The following is a 19,355-nucleotide window of genomic DNA, read 5'->3' on the forward strand; positions in this document are numbered from 1 at the left end:
AGTGATGAGATTCAGGCACTGATTCTTCGCAGAACAGTTCCTGCACCTCCTATTCACTATTATGATCAGTGGATGGATCTACAGAAGAGCTTTGATGAGCTGCTGGATCAGCTTAGAACTAAATGTGTGTCATCTCACTCTGCTATGCTGAAGAAGCTTTTGGAAGATATGCATGAAGCAGCTAAGGAGAAAGAGCTGAATTTTGTGCCTCTGCTGGACATCACTCCTTTCTATCCAGAAGAAGAGTACATCACTAGGGCTGCTAGAATTCAGGCTGGATATAAAAGAAGAATGAGGGAAAAGGATGAGCTACTTCAGAAGAAGGATGATCAGATCAAGTATCTCTTAGAACAGTTGTATAAGCAAGCCCAACCTTAGTTGCACACCCAACTCTAGCTTGTTTTTTACTTTTGTTCTTAGTAGCTGTGTCTTTGTATCTTAATCTTTCTTTATATATATTATCATTGTTTCTGGATCTTGTGCTTTTTCACCTTCAATATGTTTTACAAGCTTTAACTCTGATGATATTTACTGCTTAATGCTGCTTGCTCTGATACTCTTTCTTTTGTTTCTATTCTTTTTGTTGATGACAAAAGGGGGAGTAAATGTATAGTATTTGTTAAGGCACTGAGCCCTACTATAACCACTTCTAAATTTAACTGAGCCCTACTATAACCACTTCTAAATTTCTTTTCAATACTTCTGATTTGATTTTATAAGTATTTTATTGAAATTTAATTAATAAGAATAGAACTTAGGGGGAGCTTACAAACCTCACCTTAAAGAACTATTAGACTCAGGGGGAGCTTACAAACCTCTGTCCCAATAGTCAACTTATTAATTAGATCAACAACAATTGAACATTTTAAATACTATTGTTTGTCATCATCAAAAAGGGGGAGATTGTTGGAACAAAATGTGTTTCACAATGAACCTTATTGAGTTTTGATGATAACAAGGTATTAAAAATTGTCAATTGGTTATTACTAATAATTGTTCAAGTGTACAGGACCAAAGGCTACTCAAGTTATTTCAATAGGTCTTGGAAGAACAATGGAAAGAAAAAGAAATTCTGAGCATCTGAAGAAAACTGCTCCTGAAGCTAAACTGCTCCTGAAGAGATGACGTCATCAGAAGCAGAAAAACTGCTCCTGAAGCTAAACTGCTCCTGAAGAGATGACGTCATCAGAAGCAGAAAGTCATCAGAAGCAAAAGTTTTCATCAGAAGCAATATCTTCACCAGAAGCTACATTTGATCCTTTAATCAAACTGAAGATTCAAAGTAGCTGATTTTCAATTCAGTCTTATCAAAGAAGAACGAAGAATTGAAAGGGAGGTATCAACGGATATATGGATAGCACTGAGCTCTTGTCTCTCGTTAATAGAGTTGACAAAGTACAAGTGTACAACCACTACCTCCACTACTCTGTTTTCTGTCTACGCTACAAGACAAAACAACAGCCATGCCTGCAGAATTGTACACTCAAGATGGGAAGGAATTTGAAGTTTATTCTTCAAAGGACTACACCCAAATCAGGCAAAGGATCACTGGTGGATAATCAAAGGATTTCAAACGACTCTTTAGACGTGCTGATTATCTCAACGTCTCTTTCACGCCTCTATAAAAAGGAGTGAAGACTTGAAGATAAAAGAGAGAAATACATAAGTTCAAAAGCGCCAAAACTCTGTCAATTTGATTCTACAAAGCACACTGAATTTCTGCACTGATTTGATACATCTTAGAAATTCAAAGTCTAGAGTCTTTTCTGTATTGTATTGTGAACACCACTGATTGTATATCAAGTGTTCAATTCAAACTCAATTCTCTGTATTTTTGTTTGATTAGAAGTCTCTCGCCTGCGTGCTTGAGCATTAGAAGTCTCTTGCTTAGTGCTTGAGCATTGGAAGACTCTTGCGTGTGTGCTTGAGCATAGTTTTGTGAAGTCTCATACTTAGAAAGTATTGAGCAGTTGTAATCTTTGTGATTATAGTGAAATCTCCTTGGAAGTGCAAGGGGGACTGGACTACTTCCGTGTTGTGGAAGGAACCAGGATAACTGCTTGTGTCTTTGTCTTTCTTTTCTCTGCTCTGTTCTTTTCCGCTGCAATCTGACTCTGATCATTTCATCAGAAGCAATCAAACTGCTTCTGAAGTTTTATCAGAAGAAGTATTTTTTAAGAGAAAAAGAAAACACAATTCAACCCCCCCTTCTTGTGTTTTTCACCTTCATTGCCCCCACTTGAATTGCAACTTAATAGTTATATTCTTCAGATGCATGGCTTCGGCCATGATCCTATTTCTGATAATTATAAGGTCTGGTAGAAATAAAACTGATGTAAAGGTGGTTCATAATGTGGGTACAAATTTCTGGAAAGACATTACAGAGACGTTCCACTATGATCAGTTCATTGTGGAGCAGAAATCGGGAAAATATGTGAATGGCACCATTAATTGGTTGGCTTCTAAACATTATAGTAAACGTCAACGTTTTATTGCTTCTTTTGATTTGGGAAACGAGTCTTATAAAAAAGTTTTGTTACCTGATTATGATTATAGAGCAATAGATTCATGTACTTTGCACTTGAGTGTTTTCAGGAATTGTTTGTGCTGGATTTCTAGTAATGATGTTTGGATTATGAAGGAATATGGGAATAAAGCGTCTTGGACTAAACTGTTCACTATTCCTTTCATGCCATATTATTTCTTTGCCAATGTAATGCATAATTTTGAGGATGGCCTAGTGACGTGGAAGTCTACACAGGATTCGACCCGGAACTTGGTTTTTTACAATTCTACAAATGGCTCTGTTAAGTTTTCTTATTTTAAGTTTGAATTCATCCTAGAAGTCTGCGTTGAAAGTTTGATATTACCTTGTTCTTAATGTTAGAATGTCGTAGTGATGCTATATCGCTTGAACATGAGATTCAACTAAAAACTATATTTTAATTTATGTTTATGATATTTATCTCGCGCTAGTTCTGATTATTAGCTACTTCATGGATCATTATTAATTAATGGTCATCTTAATCTGTAGCTTGATAGAGAAATTGTGGTTATTTTCATTTATTTGTTTGTTAAAGGTTTTTATTATCTCTTCATGCATTATTGCATTTCAGTTTAGATAATTCCCAGTCATTAGTATGTTTGGTTAAATGCCTGCTATGAGCTGCATAAATTTCGTAATGTCTCAAATCTTTCACACGCTGTCCAAAATACTTCGATATTTTGGTACTAAATAATTCTATCGTATTTGTTCTATAGGCGTATTCATTTCGTCTCTAAATCATGCTTTTAAATTCTTTGATATTTTCACTGTTGCGCTCTTGGTTTAAATTTCTGCATAATCACTTTAATTTGCTGCAATATTTAGCGTTTCTGTTTTGTTTGCACAATTCTGCAGTGCTTTATTTCAACGTGTTCATTTCTGGTTCTGTTATTCTGCGTTTCTGCGATATTTTCTTCATCGTTTTGTTTCTTGTTTTTTCGTTTCTGGGATAACTAAGACTTCGTTGTGGTATTTCAACTTGTTATAACTTAGAAATATAATTTATTGAGCGAATGAATTTGGGGAATGGTGCCTTCTGTGGTGATCGAATGGTGCTTGAAATATACCATGCATCTGTTTCTTTTAATTGTTGAGTATTGTTTTACTTCGTCTATGTTATGGTGCCTTTTCATTGAGGTTATGACACATGGAATATGCGACTAACAAGGTAAATGAATATGGACCTTAGAAACCTCTCTTGATGATGATAACTTATGCAAGCACCTAGTTTTGATTATTCTGTAAGACAGTTTGTATTCCTTTCCATTTCATATTTTTATTCAGCGTTATGAATTAGTCACTGTAGTGTAACGGAATTTGAACAAGTCATTGTTGTTCCACGATACCTTATTTAGTACAAAAAGTTGTAGTAGTGGCTATAGCAGTGTTATAACATTGTAGAGTGGCAAAATTTGAACAACTCAGTGTAGAAGAATTTGAACTAACTGCTATTTCCCATACCTGTGAATTGGTGATCAACAAAATTGATTTCATTTGTTAAGAATGAATAGTCAAGAATGAGTTGTTAGAATTTAGTTCAATTAATTTTAGGATCTTTCCTAGATATGCTTTGAAAGAAGAAGAAAAAAACTATTAGAAGACTTACTATCTGGTTATGCTTTGAAATTGTAGTTATTTTCACCTATTTGTTTGTAAAAGGTTTATGTTATCTCAGCATGCATTATTGCATTTCTAAGATCAGAAATAAGACTTAGATGTTATACTAAATTATTAGTAAGTTTGTTGAATGCCTTCTATGAGTTGCACAAATTTTGTAATATCTCAAACCTTTCAACATGTTGAAAATATGAATATAAGATGAAAGTGAAAGAGAATTAAGAAGAGGAATTAGTTCGTGATTTTGACTTCATAGCAAATGTTGGGAGGTACATGATTTGTATCCTCTAAGTAATGACTAACAAGTATAGCAAATAAAGTTGTGCAAGTATAGCAAATAAGCTAGAAGCCACCATAACTACAAGAAATCTTGCATATTGCCAGGGAACAATGCCAGGAGCAAGAACTCCTGGCAAATTTGCCAGGAGCAATGCCAGGGATGCCCTGGCAAAATGACTTTAGAAAAGGTGGGACCCGATTCTCATACTTTAATTTGAGTATTCCCAATTCTACTTCATTTCCTCTTTCCCTTTCTCTTTCATCAGAAACACGATTTTCTTTTTCTTCTCCCAGACCACCGCACCGCTCTCCATTCACCACACCACCGCCGCCGCGACCACTATCACCTCCTTCTCCATCCATCATTGTTGCATCCTGCTCTGTTTTCGATGTTGATTCTTCAGTTTAAAGAGCTATCTGCATCTCTCTCCATAAACCCTAATTGTTGTAAATTGTAAGGTAACATGAAATTGAATGTAATTTCCTTCAAATCTGATTCTTCTTTAATGATTACATGTTCTTTAGTTGATTGCCATGAGTTTTCCATCTGTTGTTGTTAAACCTAGTTGATTAGTGATTACATATGTCTTGTTTGCTGTATGAAATGTTCTGTGAAATAGGTTATCAAAAAGTTTATGAAAGTCTGTGTCTTTATGCTAAAATGGTGGTTGGAAAGTGATTTAGTGTGTAGTTTATTTCGTGAGTTTTGCATTTGATTTAACAATGTTATGTTTTTGTTTTAGTACCATGTTGTGTTTTTCAATGTTCTTGGTTTAGGAACAATAACAAATGTTGTTTATTCAAAGCAGTTTGATGAAAAGCCTCTTTTTCCTTTGCAGTGAATCAAAGACTGCTGTTTTAGGTAAGAAAAGAGGGTTTTCTTACGCCATGAATTTTTTTCGGAGGTAGATTGTTAATTCAATCAAAAGGGTACGATGGTTTTAAATTGCGGTTGAAGCTATGCTACGAACTTTTATATTGCAGTAAAAATGATGTCGATGATGCGGCCCGCTATTAAGTTGCGGACTGCAATTTAGAACTATCTTTGATCTATCCTTTTTTTTTTTATAAAATAATGGAAGATTGTACTAAGTATTAAAGTTCCCTCCGAATTGATTATGCAGGTGAAATTGAAGCATATCACCAAAATGCTTGAGAATGTTGCCGGATAGAAAGTGAAAGCTGAAGAAATAGCAACAGTTAAGGTTGGTTTTGAGAGGCCTAATGGTGTCAGTGATAGCAAACCAACTCTTATTGGTTCTGCAAATAATGGAAATAGCACTACTCCTGCTAGCAAGTAAGTAGGGTGGTGTGAATTGGCATTAGAGTTTACCGCAAGGTTTTAAATTTAGGACATGTTACGTTTTTGATACTACGAGTCAAATGATGTTGATGCAGCCTGAAATCGCTGTAACTTACAAACGCGGCGATATCAAAAGCCATGATGTTGCAGCTCAGATTGCGGTCAAATAATTGTAGCTCAGCTCGATGTTTGAATGCTAAGTGTTATCGTTTCTCTTTTTAGTAACCAATTGGTTGTGGTGAAGTTCGTTTTGATTCTAATTTGAGGTGTTTGTTTATTTTTGTTGATTTTTAGGTCTGAGTTCAGACAGACTTTCAAGAAGGAAAGTCATAGCAATAAATTTGTTAAGTTGGTGAGTTTTGTTATCTAGTGTTACTGTTCTTAATTATGGTTATAAAATTTGAATGATGATTCAAGTTTTCTTATGCTATTTTCTTTGAATTTCGATTTGGTTGGCAAAGTCAGTGGATGGAAAGTGAATATGATGCTATTAGTAATTCACGTTTGTTTCACTGAAGAGAGTTCTTCGAAATACTTATTCATGTTTTGATTTTAATATAGATTTTAAAAGAAAACTTAAAGATAAATGCAAGCTTGCACGTAATCATGCATTTCTCTGGGTACACTTGTTTCTCGCTGTAACATGGATAATTTGAGTATTTCATAATTGTGTAAATGATTTGTGATCCCTATTTCCCATACAAATTTACTATATATACAAAGTAAAAAATTAACTGAAAATAAAAGTCACAAAATAAATGCCTTCGACACATGTCTTGATATGCTCCCATTTATCTTCAACCTTTTGATCTTCCTCCTCATAAGCAATTTGAATTTCTTCTGTCGAAGCTAAATGACTTGGTAATCGCCAATATGCTAAGTACTAACATGATATGTCAAAGCTAGCAACTTTTTGGAAAGTGCACACACTAACTCCAACTTGACATATCTTTTTCTTGTCGAATCATGTGTGTAGAAAATACATGTAATAATGGATAGTTGCAAGACTGGATATGTTCCTCTCCAGAAAAGAAATCAAAGCTTTGCCCTAAACCCTTCAATGGAAGTGGAACATGCTAAAATCTGGAATTCCCACGTATTGATTCCTTTCTCCATTTCCAACAATATGCATGTGTTCTTAGTCCCTTTCCCAGACTCTTCCATAAACACCAAAAAGGTAAACGCTCTTTTCCCTGGATATCCTAATTGCAAACCTAGGCTTGTTTTAGAGGGGCCTTATGAGATGGGTTTAAAGAGTGCTCCTAGAAGATTCTTTCGATCTGCTTCTTACATCAGGAAAGACAATTATCATAATTGGATAAAAAAAGTCGAACGTAAATAATCCTAAGTCTGGAAAAACTTATCAAATTTTTATTTAGTTCCAATTATCTAGGACTGTGCAATCCACTTTTGGGTAGGTTAGACCAATACATTTCAACTAAAATGTGGCATGCTCACCCCCACTCTATTTGATGTGGATACCATTATTGGGCTTCGACCAACAAAGGAAACCTTTAACCCTAGTTTAGTAAGTGAAACCAACCATTTCAACTTTAAACATGCTAGCTACGCAACCTACATTCTTAATTATCACAAAACTGATATTGAGGAAGTTTCTGACAAAAAACACATTCTTCTTAACCCTTTCGCTATCCCATTATGTTTTCTGTTCTAGCTCACTATAAGTAGCCAAGAAGTTTGTGGTATTGGTTACTCAGCTGCATAAAGAACACAACTTTTGCCTAAGTCGACTAATCTTAGGATCACTTTACAAATACTTATATCATGGGAGTCATGCCATGCAAAAGTTAGAACCAAGAAAAGGCCTTTCAATCTCTGGACCTATATGGTTATTCCAACTTTGGTTAACTACCACCTTCGAGTCTAAGCTACACCTTTTTGTACGAAAAGATTATGCTGAAGGAGTAAGTCGTCAAAGAGTAGAAGGAACAAGGTTAGCCTTGCTTACTCCAAGAGAAATAAGGTGTTCCACCAAAAACCTTTTCGCAGAGTATTTTAATGTATTCTTACATTGTGATACCTTCATCCCTTCTATGGCACCAGTTGTTAGTCGATGTTGTGGACCAAAATGGTTCCAAAGAGAATTTGCTACCATAAATCCCAAGTACCAAGAAGAAACTATTAAAATTTGGAAAACTTATCTTACCCCCACACTCTTGTCGACTAGATTGACCACTTGGAAAGCCAATTTGAGTCTCATAAGTTACAAACCAAACTTTGTCGCAAGATGATTTGGACTTAGCCAATTTTGACCAAATCTCTCTACAAGCGCAATAAGGACATTTTTCTAGGTGGGTTTGAAATAACAGAATAAGACTATCACAAACATTTGCTTAACATGGCACAAAAGGCTCTAGACTTCCATACTTTTGAATATGAAGAATCATATTTCTGCACCAAAGAATTTTATCAATGGTGGAGTGAATATTATTTCACTAACTCCACCAATGAGTTGAATCTGCTTGCACAATTAATAGCTATTTTTCCTTCTCTTCAGAAAAGAACGAAGAAAAGTCGAGGTACACATATGCAAGAAATTCAAGCTTTCCATATTTACTTTTAAATTGTGTATAATCCACAAAAACTTAGTTGAATTGTCATTGAGGCTGCAACTGTTTTAAAAACAAAAACAATTATCGATAAAATTCCAAAACTAACTTTTCTTCCTTATGTAAAAGAAAAATAATGTTTTGCTTTAGAATTTCACTATGTTAAATTTCCACCTCTGCCAACTGCTGAATTTACATTGGCTTTTCAACCACCATTTCCCTTGGTTCTCTTGTGGATTTTCAAATGCTATTCAAAATAATTTGAAAACTTTATCACAAAGAGTAGTTTCGACGAAGTATAATATGCACAATTATAAAGGTCAACTCCAATTGGATATTCAACATGTTCTGTTGTGAATTCGACGAAAAATCACACCAATAACAACTTGATGTGTGGAGCAAGGGATAATTAAGCAACCAAAATCAAAGCGTATGGAATAATAAAATACGAGCCAAAAGTAGAAAAAACAACTGTGAGAAGAACAAAAGAAGAAGAAGAACACAAAGGAATTTGTTGACCCAGTTCGGTCCAATCTGACCTAGTCTGGGGAAGAGAGCAGCCCTCCGATCCACTATTTGATGAGTAACGTTACAAAGAGAAATCAATGGGTTACAAGAATAGTCTTCCGCCTAATTCTACCCAAAGTCCCAATCTCTTCCCGTAACCAAGAGACTCCAATCCTAATAGTGTTTCTCTCTATCTCAATCTCTCAAAGTTTGCTTTGATACAAGGTCTATATTTATAGTAAAAGTCCTGCTTAAAATCTATAACAAATCTGCCTAAAATTTGTAACAAATCTGTAACAAAAACTGTAACAAATCTGCTCCCAAAAATATGTTTTATTTTTATCCGCCAGCGCACCATCGTGCCACGATGCGATCCCATCGTGCCACGATTTTTCCAGTGCCTTTCCCAAAAAAATAAAAACTCCATCGTGCCGCGAAGCCCAGCTGTCGTGCCACGATTGTGCAGAAACCTGATTTTAAGTTAACTCTCACAATTCTCCACCTTGACTTCAAATCAGTGATGATGCCGATCATCAACCTCCTTGCTGCTCAAACCCTTGCTTCCCACTACTCCAAGTAGCTCCACAAGTTTACACCATCAACCTCTTCAGCCATCGGAATGTCTTCCGCCTTCTCGAAGATGCTTGTAGTCCAACTACGCTAGGAATTTCAGGTAGTTCTACAAGACTTATACCATAACCTCTTCAATACGAGACATCTCCCGCTTTCCTTGAAGATCTACTTGTACCCAATCACCCTTGGCTTTTAGAGTAATCCACAAGTATACACCTCAACCCCTTCAGCCCTCGGAATGTCTTCCGCCTTCTCGAAGGTCCTTGCAGTCCAACTACACTAGGAGTTTTAGGTAGTCCCACAAGCATTCACCATACCGTCTTCAGCGCAGAACATCTCCCGCTTCCTTGAAGATCACCTTGCATCCAATCACTCTTGGCTTTTAGAGTAATTTCACAAGCCGTGCTACACATTCTCCAACTTCATGAAGAAATCCCTTGCTCACCATAGAGCATAGCACCCAAGGTCTTCATAGTCGTACCATTACCGGTGTGTTCAACTCCACCTCACGCTGAGCGTACTCTACCTCAACTAGCAAATGCGTACATCCCACTATGTCTTCAACCTTGAAACTCCACCTCAACAGGTAGATCCTGAGTATTCTTACCACCGCCTCTCCAGGCTGATGTTGAGTGTTTAACGTCTCTCCAGACGACCCACCGCTCCACTAGGCATCAATCCCAAGGTGAGACACATCACCTTCTTCTTCCTCCAAACAACACCACACCATCAGAGCACCCGCATCCTCATAACCCTCAGAGACAATTTGTGCGGAATTACCATTAATCTCCGGACAATCCTTCTTGAAGTGACCCATCTTATGACAGTTAAAGCATTCAAACCTTGACTTGTTTCCACTCTTTCTCCGGTTACCTCTACCTCCACCATTCCCTCTTGTGACACTTAGGCCATCACCGTATTCATGAGTCAAGTCCTTGGACTTGGTCAACTCCTTGGTTCTCAAAGCCGCTTGAACTTCTTCCAAGGTAACAGTGCCTTCCTTGCCATAGAGCATGGTATCTTTGAACGATTCAAAAGATTTCGGTAGAGCACACAACAAGAGTATAGCTTTATCCTCGTCCTCAAGTTGCACCTCAATATTCTCCAAGTCATCTAGGATTTTGTTGAACTCCGTAAGTTGCTCCATGATGGCCTTTGACTCTACCATCCTGAATGAGTAGAGTTGTTGCTTTAGGAATTGCCGATGAGCCAAAGACTTTGTCATATACAAAGATTCCAACTTTGCCCATATCGATGCCGCGGTTGCTTCCTTTGCTACTTCTCTCAAAACTTTATCCCCGAGGCACAAGACAACGGCACTCCGGGCCTTGTCCACCATCTCGGTCTTCTCCGCTTGTGACATGGTGACCGGTAACGAACCTTCACCCTTCAAAGCTTTCTCACACTTCTGCTGTATTAACACCGCTTCCATCTTTACCTTCCATAACCCGAAATCGTTATCTCCGGTAAACTTCTCGATATCCCACTTTGAACCCATGGTACTTAATTATCCTTCGACCCTTTGCCCCACGGTGGGCGCCAATTGTTGTGAATTCGACGAAAAATCACACCAATAACAACTTGATGTGTGGAGCAAGGGATAATTAAGCAACCAAAATCAAAGCGTATGGAATAATAAAATACGAGCCAAAAGTAGAAAAAACAACTGTGAGAAGAACAAAAGAAGAAGAAGAACACAAAGGAATTTGTTGACCCAGTTCGGTCCAATCTGACCTAGTCTGGGGAAGAGAGCAGCCCTCCGATCCACTATTTGATGAGTAACGTTACAAAGAGAAATCAATGGGTTACAAGAATAGTCTTCCGCCTAATTCTACCCAAAGTCCCAATCTCTTCCCGTAACCAAGAGACTCCAATCCTAATAGTGTTTCTCTCTATCTCAATCTCTCAAAGTTTGCTTTGATACAAGGTCTATATTTATAGTAAAAGTCCTGCTTAAAATCTATAACAAATCTGCCTAAAATTTGTAACAAATCTGTAACAAAAACTGTAACAAATCTGCTCCCAAAAATATGTTTTATTTTTATCCGCCAGCGCACCATCGTGCCACGATGCGATCCCATCGTGCCACGATTTTTCCAGTGCCTTTCCCAAAAAATAAAAACTCCATCGTGCCGCGAAGCCCAGCTGTCGTGCCACGATTGTGCAGAAACCTGATTTTAAGTTAACTCTCACAATTCTCCACCTTGACTTCAAATCAGTGATGATGCCGATCATCAACCTCCTTGCTGCTCAAACCCTTGCTTCCCACTACTCCAAGTAGCTCCACAAGTTTACACCATCAACCTCTTCAGCCATCGGAATGTCTTCCGCCTTCTCGAAGATGCTTGTAGTCCAACTACGCTAGGAATTTCAGGTAGTTCTACAAGACTTATACCATAACCTCTTCAATACGAGACATCTCCCGCTTTCCTTGAAGATCTACTTGTACCCAATCACCCTTGGCTTTTAGAGTAATCCACAAGTATACACCTCAACCCCTTCAGCCCTCGGAATGTCTTCCGCCTTCTCGAAGGTCCTTGCAGTCCAACTACACTAGGAGTTTTAGGTAGTCCCACAAGCATTCACCATACCGTCTTCAGCGCAGAACATCTCCCGCTTCCTTGAAGATCACCTTGCATCCAATCACTCTTGGCTTTTAGAGTAATTTCACAAGCCGTGCTACACATTCTCCAACTTCATGAAGAAATCCCTTGCTCACCATAGAGCATAGCACCCAAGGTCTTCATAGTCGTACCATTACCGGTGTGTTCAACTCCACCTCACGCTGAGCGTACTCTACCTCAACTAGCAAATGCGTACATCCCACTATGTCTTCAACCTTGAAACTCCACCTCAACAGGTAGATCCTGAGTATTCTTACCACCGCCTCTCCAGGCTGATGTTGAGTGTTTAACGTCTCTCCAGACGACCCACCGCTCCACTAGGCATCAATCCCAAGGTGAGACACATCACCTTCTTCTTCCTCCAAACAACACCACACCATCAGAGCACCCGCATCCTCATAACCCTCAGAGACAATTTGTGCGGAATTACCATTAATCTCCGGACAATCCTTCTTGAAGTGACCCATCTTATGACAGTTAAAGCATTCAAACCTTGACTTGTTTCCACTCTTTCTCCGGTTACCTCTACCTCCACCATTCCCTCTTGTGACACTTAGGCCATCACCGTATTCATGAGTCAAGTCCTTGGACTTGGTCAACTCCTTGGTTCTCAAAGCCGCTTGAACTTCTTCCAAGGTAACAGTGCCTTCCTTGCCATAGAGCATGGTATCTTTGAACGATTCAAAAGATTTCGGTAGAGCACACAACAAGAGTATAGCTTTATCCTCGTCCTCAAGTTGCACCTCAATATTCTCCAAGTCATCTAGGATTTTGTTGAACTCCGTAAGTTGCTCCATGATGGCCTTTGACTCTACCATCCTGAATGAGTAGAGTTGTTGCTTTAGGAATTGCCGATGAGCCAAAGACTTTGTCATATACAAAGATTCCAACTTTGCCCATATCGATGCCGCGGTTGCTTCCTTTGCTACTTCTCTCAAAACTTTATCCCCGAGGCACAAGACAACGGCACTCCGGGCCTTGTCCACCATCTCGGTCTTCTCCGCTTGTGACATGGTGACCGGTAACGAACCTTCACCCTTCAAAGCTTTCTCACACTTCTGCTGTATTAACACCGCTTCCATCTTTACCTTCCATAACCCGAAATCGTTATCTCCGGTAAACTTCTCGATATCCCACTTTGAACCCATGGTACTTAATTATCCTTCGACCCTTTGCCCCACGGTGGGCGCCAATTGTTGTGAATTCGACGAAAAATCACACCAATAACAACTTGATGTGTGGAGCAAGGGATAATTAAGCAACCAAAATCAAAGCGTATGGAATAATAAAATACGAGCCAAAAGTAGAAAAAACAACTGTGAGAAGAACAAAAGAAGAAGAAGAACACAAAGGAATTTGTTGACCCAGTTCGGTCCAATCTGACCTAGTCTGGGGAAGAGAGCAGCCCTCCGATCCACTATTTGATGAGTAACGTTACAAAGAGAAATCAATGGGTTACAAGAATAGTCTTCCGCCTAATTCTACCCAAAGTCCCAATCTCTTCCCGTAACCAAGAGACTCCAATCCTAATAGTGTTTCTCTCTATCTCAATCTCTCAAAGTTTGCTTTGATACAAGGTCTATATTTATAGTAAAAGTCCTGCTTAAAATCTATAATCTGCCTAAAATTTGTAACAAATCTGTAACAAAAACTGTAACAAATCTGCTCCCAAAAATATGTTTTATTTTTATCCGCCAGCGCACCATCGTGCCACGATGCGATCCCATCGTGCCACGATTTTTCCAGTGCCTTTCCCAAAAAAATAAAAACTCCATCGTGCCGCGAAGCCCAGCTGTTGTGCCACGATTGTGCAGAAACCTGATTTTAAGTTAACTCTCACAATTCTCCACCTTGACTTCAAATCAGTGATGATGCCGATCATCAACCTCCTTGCTGCTCAAACCCTTGCTTCCCACTACTCCAAGTAGCTCCACAAGTTTACACCATCAACCTCTTCAGCCATCGGAATGTCTTCCGCCTTCTCGAAGATGCTTGTAGTCCAACTACGCTAGGAATTTCAGGTAGTTCTACAAGACTTATACCATAACCTCTTCAATACGAGACATCTCCCGCTTTCCTTGAAGATCTACTTGTACCCAATCACCCTTGGCTTTTAGAGTAATCCACAAGTATACACCTCAACCCCTTCAGCCCTCGGAATGTCTTCCGCCTTCTCGAAGGTCCTTGCAGTCCAACTACACTAGGAGTTTTAGGTAGTCCCACAAGCATTCACCATACCGTCTTCAGCGCAGAACATCTCCCGCTTCCTTGAAGATCACCTTGCATCCAATCACTCTTGGCTTTTAGAGTAATTTCACAAGCCGTGCTACACATTCTCCAACTTCATGAAGAAATCCCTTGCTCACCATAGAGCATAGCACCCAAGGTCTTCATAGTCGTACCATTACCGGTGTGTTCAACTCCACCTCACGCTGAGCGTACTCTACCTCAACTAGCAAATGCGTACATCCCACTATGTCTTCAACCTTGAAACTCCACCTCAACAGGTAGATCCTGAGTATTCTTACCACCGCCTCTCCAGGCTGATGTTGAGTGTTTAACGTCTCTCCAGACGACCCACCGCTCCACTAGGCATCAATCCCAAGGTGAGACACATCACCTTCTTCTTCCTCCAAACAACACCACACCATCAGAGCACCCGCATCCTCATAACCCTCAGAGACAATTTGTGCGGAATTACCATTAATCTCCGGACAATCCTTCTTGAAGTGACCCATCTTATGACAGTTAAAGCATTCAAACCTTGACTTGTTTCCACTCTTTCTCCGGTTACCTCTACCTCCACCATTCCCTCTTGTGACACTTAGGCCATCACCGTATTCATGAGTCAAGTCCTTGGACTTGGTCAACTCCTTGGTTCTCAAAGCCGCTTGAACTTCTTCCAAGGTAACAGTGCCTTCCTTGCCATAGAGCATGGTATCTTTGAACGATTCAAAAGATTTCGGTAGAGCACACAACAAGAGTATAGCTTTATCCTCGTCCTCAAGTTGCACCTCAATATTCTCCAAGTCATCTAGGATTTTGTTGAACTCCGTAAGTTGCTCCATGATGGCCTTTGACTCTACCATCCTGAATGAGTAGAGTTGTTGCTTTAGGAATTGCCGATGAGCCAAAGACTTTGTCATATACAAAGATTCCAACTTTGCCCATATCGATGCCGCGGTTGCTTCCTTTGCTACTTCTCTCAAAACTTTATCCCCGAGGCACAAGACAACGGCACTCCGGGCCTTGTCCACCATCTCGGTCTTCTCCGCTTGTGACATGGTGACCGGTAACGAACCTTCACCCTTCAAAGCTTTCTCACACTTCTGCTGTATTAACACCGCTTCCATCTTTACCTTCCATAACCCGAAATCGTTATCTCCGGTAAACTTCTCGATATCCCACTTTGAACCCATGGTACTTAATTATCCTTCGACCCTTTGCCCCACGGTGGGCGCCAATTGTTGTGAATTCGACGAAAAATCACACCAATAACAACTTGATGTGTGGAGCAAGGGATAATTAAGCAACCAAAATCAAAGCGTATGGAATAATAAAATACGAGCCAAAAGTAGAAAAAACAACTGTGAGAAGAACAAAAGAAGAAGAAGAACACAAAGGAATTTGTTGACCCAGTTCGGTCCAATCTGACCTAGTCTGGGGAAGAGAGCAGCCCTCCGATCCACTATTTGATGAGTAACGTTACAAAGAGAAATCAATGGGTTACAAGAATAGTCTTCCGCCTAATTCTACCCAAAGTCCCAATCTCTTCCCGTAACCAAGAGACTCCAATCCTAATAGTGTTTCTCTCTATCTCAATCTCTCAAAGTTTGCTTTGATACAAGGTCTATATTTATAGTAAAAGTCCTGCTTAAAATCTATAACAAATCTGCCTAAAATTTGTAACAAATCTGTAACAAAAACTGTAACAAATCTGCTCCCAAAAATATGTTTTATTTTTATCCGCCAGCGCACCATCGTGCCACGATGCGATCCCATCGTGCCACGATTTTTCCAGTGCCTTTCCCAAAAAAATAAAAACTCCATCGTGCCGCGAAGCCCAGCTGTCGTGCCACGATTGTGCAGAAACCTGATTTTAAGTTAACTCTCACATGTTCCAATTCAGAGCAACATCCCATCGAGTGATCTGTCGAACCCTTGCAGTTGATCCTCTTCTACCAACACAACCTGCTAAGAAGGCTATTGTTGACAAGGACAACATCATCCATTTATCGAAGCCAAGTAAAATGAAACAACCTCAAGAAGATAAGCATGTAACATTTTCTAAAATTTATCATCTTTTCTTTTTAAATGTCTAAAATCAAAATTTACCTTATTTATCCTTACAGAGTCGAAAGAGATCAAGTGGTTCTACTATGGAAGGTGCTAGCAAGAAACCAAAGCAAGCAACTATTTTTATTGTGATTGATGATTCCATGGTTAGTCGCCTAAATTTTTCCTATCTTCGATCTATTTGTTTATGTCTCCATTGCTGACAATTTCTAACAATTGTCAATGCATTCAGTTTAATGATCAAGACATGAATCAAGAAAGAAATTCTACCAAGAGGAGCTAAGAGAAAATGGCCACTGAACAAGCCATCAATCCCCCTCAGGACAAAACAAAGCCCAAACAAACATTTGTCGAAGGAGCTTCAGATTCTCTTGTCGAGAAGAACAAGAAAAATATGAAAAAGGCAAAATTTGCAGAGGGAAACTCCCAAAAAGATGGATCAAATTTTGAATTCACATTATAGTCGAAGAAGGAAGACAGTATGAAGACCCTAAAATGGTTCGTCTTAAGAGAAAGAAGCATAAAAAGAGTCACTCCAGCAAAGGGCCTGAAACTGCCAATTCTTGTCATGGGGTTGAATCATCTAAGGTATTTTTTTTTAAAACCTTTCTGGACTTTTATTCAAATCATATTATAAGATTAAGGTATAACCTTTCCTTCATTTTTATGCAGGACACTCCATCCCATGCCTCACCAAATGTTGGGCCAACACCACTCACTTCGACAAATTCACCATCGATGGATCCGTCAATAGTCAACGAGCCCATTGAGGAAATGGTTGTTGATATCCCCATAAATATGGATGAAGAAAAGAATCAGGAAGAATACAAAGGATATATGCCTGAAGGCCACCAAGTTCCAGACCATGCAGCCACAAAGACTATTCCTGAGGAGCCTGCTCAAAAAAATATATAAGACATCAATCATCAAGAATCCTCTAATTCAGAATGAGTGTATTTTAACTATCGACCCCAAGAGGATCTTGAAGAAGAGGGATCCTCAGAGCCTGAATACAATAAGGATATCCCAACCAAAGCTGCATCAAACTCTAAGGCAACCTCTGGCACCCTCATTGAGTCAATAGGAACTTGAAGAATTGAAGGCCAAGAATCCCATCAAAGCCTTAAAGTTGATGATGAGCAGCATGAGGTTCCCCTTCAACAAATCCCAAGGCTCTTCGACTACGTTTGGTGGTGAGCCATCTGGAAACTCCAAGGACATGCTAATCCAAGAACTTCAAGCAAAAATTCTATATGTGGACTTGTTCCAAGCTATCGAACAAGATCCTACCATTGTTTATGAAATCAAGGCCTTGATGCAAAAGCTTAACTCTCCAAATTCAGGAGATTCTATTGATGGTTTTATTCTGGAGTATGATCCCCTCTTGAAACAAGTTGCCAAGGATTTCTAGAGGCAAATATAAACTACAGGCAGGTTGGATATGCAAACAAGTGCTCGAAATCAAGAAATAAGCAATGTTGAAGACACCAGGAAACAAATGAAACCGTTGGAGGAAAAATCTGAACAAGATAGCGAGCTAGTGGCCTCTTGTGATGCCAACATTTCTAGGTGGCAACAAGAAATAAAGGAGTTGCAGTCGAAAATTGAAGCTGAGGAAAAGAAAAAAGCTGAAATTCAAGATGCAACTTTGAGCTCACTGCAATCTCAGTTGGAGGAAAAAGCGAAAGAAGCAATCCAGCACCTCGACAATGCCACCATACTCGAAGCAGATGTTGAAGAAATAGTTGCAACAGAAACTCTGATCAACACAAGGATGAAAGATGCCAAAATTGTGTTCGACTAATTAAAAGAAAACCTTAGGATTTAACTCTGTAATTTTTGGCTTTGTCATGGAAAAGAACAAGACAATGTCCATTTTCTTCTAAGCTTTATTTGTAACTTAACAATGTTTGTTGTAATTTCAACAATGCGTTGGAGATTTATTTTTTAATGCCATATTTGGATTTTGCATTTGAAATTATTCCTTGTCTATTTTAATTTCATGCAACACAGACTTATATTTTTTCAAATACTTGCTATTTATTCGCAAAATTCAACTGTCAGAAGCCAATTCTTCGACTTCATAAGCACCATTCGTAAATATTGTATAACTCGAAATGACCCTTCCCAATTTGGGGACCATTTACCTAGAATTCTATGTTTTGTATCCATGTCAACGTCTCTTATGTGACTAGTGTGTTGGAGAACCAAAATATGATGAAAACAAAGTTACACTAGTAGCATTTGTGGTTTGTTCTTTTACAATGGTTATTATTTGATCTCGGGTATATTGCAAGAACTATCTGAACAATTAACCCTTAAAAATATAACATATCATGAATTTCATGATAATGTTTTGTATTTAACGTAAAAAGTAAATGCTTTATAATTGATACTGTTATATTACATATTAATTTTAGGTTAAATTACACCTGGAGCCCTTTAAGTTTGAGGTTTGTAATAAATTGGTCCTTTAAGTTATTTTGGTTACACATAAGTTCTTTAAGTTTGAGATTTGTAACAAATTGGTTCTTTTAAGTTATTTTTGTCGTACATAACTCCTTCAAGTTTGTAAAAGTTTTCAATTTAGTCCTTTTGTTAACCAAAAGGATGATGTCGCAGATGGACTAAATTTAAAACTTTTACAAACTTAAAAGACTTATGTGTGACCAAAATAACTTAAAATCAATCTGTCACAAATATCAAACTTAAAGGACTTATGTGTAACCAAAATAACTTAAAAGATCAATCTGTTACAAACGTCAAATTTAAAGCAACAATTCAAACGGTTCAATTGTGGTCAAACCTTGGTTTAATCTTTAAATCTTAAATTTAAACTAAGTGATTCTACTGGTTCAACGTCCTGTTCGGTTTTACGAAAACTAACATATCTTTTTTTCCAAGAAACATGGATTGAATTTAAAATTTAAATAAAATCCCAAAGAAAGGGACAAAATAAAATATTGAGAGTGTATTTAGAGAAATATTACTTACGCTTACTTGGTCGTTAGGGAAGTCTTTTCCACGAAACTTACTAACTT

At 38.5% G+C, this 19,355-nt stretch overlaps 1 long non-coding RNA gene across 2 annotated transcripts; it reads left to right on the forward strand.

Moving 5' to 3' along the window:
* The first annotated feature begins 4,525 nt into the window (after positions 1-4,525).
* Positions 4,526-18,240, forward strand: LOC11418984 (uncharacterized). 2 transcript variants are annotated; one of them, XR_005646170.1, is made up of 6 exons: positions 4,526-4,900; positions 5,281-5,346; positions 5,566-6,096; positions 16,371-16,460; positions 16,547-16,902; positions 16,987-18,240. It is a non-coding gene; the product is annotated as an uncharacterized lncRNA (long non-coding RNA). The 2 variants fall into 2 exon arrangements; XR_005646171.1 differs by lacking the exons at positions 16,371-16,460; positions 16,547-16,902; positions 16,987-18,240 and adding an exon at positions 6,721-7,367.
* The last annotated feature ends 1,115 nt before the right edge of the window (positions 18,241-19,355 follow it).

The sequence above is a fragment of the Medicago truncatula genome, chromosome 5 (genome assembly GCF_003473485.1).
Source record: "Medicago truncatula cultivar Jemalong A17 chromosome 5, MtrunA17r5.0-ANR, whole genome shotgun sequence".
NCBI classification, from domain to species: Eukaryota; Viridiplantae; Streptophyta; class Magnoliopsida; order Fabales; family Fabaceae; genus Medicago; species Medicago truncatula.